The sequence below is a fragment of the Apium graveolens genome, chromosome 4 (genome assembly GCF_009905375.1).
Source record: "Apium graveolens cultivar Ventura chromosome 4, ASM990537v1, whole genome shotgun sequence".
NCBI lineage: Eukaryota > Viridiplantae > Streptophyta > Magnoliopsida > Apiales > Apiaceae > Apium > Apium graveolens.
In genome coordinates this window covers 101,294,114-101,297,599 of record NC_133650.1, presented here as the reverse complement: position 1 = coordinate 101,297,599, position 3,486 = coordinate 101,294,114, and positions in this window count along the sequence as shown.

The following is a 3,486-nucleotide window of genomic DNA, read 5'->3' as shown; positions in this document are numbered from 1 at the left end:
GTAGCTGAGGTAAGAACTACCAATAGGCTAGGCTTTCAACTTTTGATGTACCAGATTATGTATATTTATGAATTGTAATAATGGCAAAGAAATGTAAATTTATTCAGAAACCTTTTTAAGGTGTTTTGGCATATAATTGTGGAATAAAACGACTTGTGTTTATTTTGGATATTCATCTCTGAGACTATAACTTGTGGTGTGTGTGTTTATTGTTGGGTCACAGTACAGAGTAGTTGATTGTTTATTAAGATTGGGTGTTATTAAGGGAAATGGAACTCGTGACAACCCAGATGCCCGACCCCGGATTTGGGGGTGTTACAATAAACATGGAGAATTCATCAGTTTTTACTGAAGACCCCATGATGGTTGAAAATGCACCTTCATGTGCAAATCAGTCTTCACAGAATGTTAGGTTTGCGGGTAGTCCTCCTGAGGGGGAGCTATCTAAATCCCCTCTAATTCAATTGGAGGTTCCTGTTCCAGGAACAACTCCCCTAAAAACCCTAGCTGAAATTGCTCTGATAATTGAAGCTGGAGTACAACTGCCAATGATCCTATCATATAGGAGGCAAGTATAGCACATTTAAGTAACAGTGTGGTGCAAGACACACAAAGGTTTGAGGCTATTGCAAATGATAGTAGCACAGTCAAATCCCCTCCAATTTAAATGGAGGTTCCCATAACTGGTGAGGAACAACACCCTGTCATAACCATAGTGCAAACTGTGAGTTCAACTGTGACTTCTGTCACAGGTTTTCCTGGCTCTTCACAAATCCAAACAACTGAACTCTCAACTTCTCAACCAACTCATCTAGTCTCCAACTGGCTACAAGAAGCTGCACCTCAATCTAATCTTGAAGATTTCAGGGTTGATCAGCTAGTAGGACTTGCACAGATCTCTCAACAACTACTAACCTCAGATATGTCTAACCAAGATTACCAAGCCATAATTCTCTCATATAATAAAAGATGTCCAAGAATAACAAGATAAAATTGTTAATGAAGCTGAACAGGATGGCAACTGTGATGCTTGGCTGAACAAGGACTACAATCTGGAAATGGAGGGTATTTTAGCTAAATTCAGGGAAGATTATTTAACTATTTTGGGGAGCAATGCTAAAGCCTTAACCCCTGTTGAAGTTTATGATACAATCAATAAAGTTTCCAAAGCCCAACTCAGAGCTTTCCATCTCTTTGGAAAAGCTCTAGAACTCAGGTTGATTGGTCATGAAGACAGGGAAAGGAAAATAAAAAGACTAGATCTGACTACTATGGAAAAAGATGTCAAAAATCTCAAACAATATTTCATTGTTCTTCATGAAGTGGTTCAACAATAAATCACAAGTTCAAAAGACACAAAGCTAAAGTTGAACCAGCTTTACCAAAGCATATATGAGCCTTCTGTACTGCTAATGGAGGGTTTCAAACAAGCTCTGGAAGACACATTTGGACCTTCTACTTCATCAAGCTCCCATCAACCTGCTTCTACCTCTACAAATCTTCAAATTCAGTCTCTTCAACAATAAGTCTCCAACTTGAAATTTTCCAATGACTCACTCATAGCTCAAGTGCATGCTCTCACTTTATTGGTGCAGAGTTAACAGACAGATATTCAAACCTTGGTAGACTCCCACAAGCACTTACAAATGCAAAATGGTGTGACTTTGGGAGCTATCATGGGAAAGTGTTAAGTGACATTTATATACACTTAAAACGCTTCTTAAAGGCTTGAATTGGTGTTTTGTACTCAAGTTATTTGTGTTTTGTAATGTTTTGCATTTCAGGGCATAAACAGGAAGAAGAGCCGGAAACTGCATGGTATATGCTTGGAAGAGTGCGAGGATGAAGCCTTGGATGTTTGCGTGAAGAAACCAGCAAGAGAAGGCAGGAAATAAAGAAATAAATAATTTTTTCCACTAGCTCAGCGCGGCCGCGCTACACTTGGGAGCGACCGCGCCATACTTAGCGTGGGCACGCCGGATCCTAGGGCGACCACACCAGGTCGTTTTCCAGAAATCCTGATTCGAATAGAAGATCGATTTGATGGGATTTTATACATTTTGGGCTGCTATATACTGACTCTTTGAAGATGTTTTTAACAACATAGTCTAAGGAGAAGACAAGAAGAAGACCAAATAGCACAAATTCAACAAAGGAGAAGAAGAGCTTGTTTTTACTTGTGATTCTTTGATTGAGTTGTAATCTTGGATGCTCATTTTTTTTATTGTTGAACATATTACTCTTGTTTACGTACTTTGCGGTTTTATTCAGTTTATAAAGACCTTGTTTATTATCATGCTTTCTTTGGAACCCATGATGATGATGAGTTCGATTATGAACTAATCGTTATTGTGGGGTTCTCACGGATTTATTTATGGATTTCAATAGTTAATTTGTTTTGATATCTTAGTGTGTGGTGATTGTATGATATCCTAGTATTGGTTGTGCTTATTCGTCTTATGTGCATCGCAAACATATAAGATAGCGTGTTAATCTATATTAAAGCGACAATGAATATAGAGATTTAGAACTTGCCATGCTAGCATAGGTTCATGTATTTGTTATGCATGATTCATAGGTAATTTTAACCATCTTACTTTCCCTATGTAATCACGATAGATAACTTGTTCATTAAACATTTATGTTGTCAAATTATATCGATATATAGGGTCTCAATATACTTGGTGTCTATTCAGCTTCTATCTCTTTTGTGGATGTCTGGTAGTAGGGTATTCATGCAACCAAAGTTGGCATTTACTAGTTTTGTGTTATCTGATTAGTTGTCATCACCATTGCATACTAAGGTTAAGAACAATGACTTTGAATGAAGTATTTAATAATGTTAGAATCCCATGTGTGTCTCTTATAAGTAATTTAACCCTTCTAATCTTTTAGTTAATTACATGTTAGTTAATTCTTAATTATAAAATATCTCAATTTGTTATTCGTCTTAGCATTGAACAATAGCCATATCATTGTTGCATAAGTGCATAAATCTTAAGTTAACCAAAAGAGTCTCTGTGGGAACGAACTAGAAGGAAATCTATATCCCTTGCGAACGCGTATACTTGCGTGAATTTTAGCGCGTGTTTTCGTCCTAACAATTTTTTGGCGCCACTTCCGGGGACTCGGTGTTAATTTTTAGTTTATGTATTTGTCATCAATGGTCATTAAAGTTCATTGACTCAGATATTTTACTTGGGTACTTGTTGTATTTCAGGTACTCTAGAGGGCGTTTATGCTAATGCGTTCTTGATCTCGCAAGAGCAAAACTGGATCAAGCAGATGAAGAATTTGAAGTAGAAGTTGAGAAAGTTGAGGAAGAAGCACTCATTGTAATGGGAGATCAAACAGCGAATCCGAAGGCTTTGATGGATTATTCTCATCTGAAGATCAATGATATTCAGTCTAGCATTATCAGACCAGCCATCTCAGCTAACACCTTTGAAATCAAGTCGAGAACGATTCAGATGATACAGAATTCAG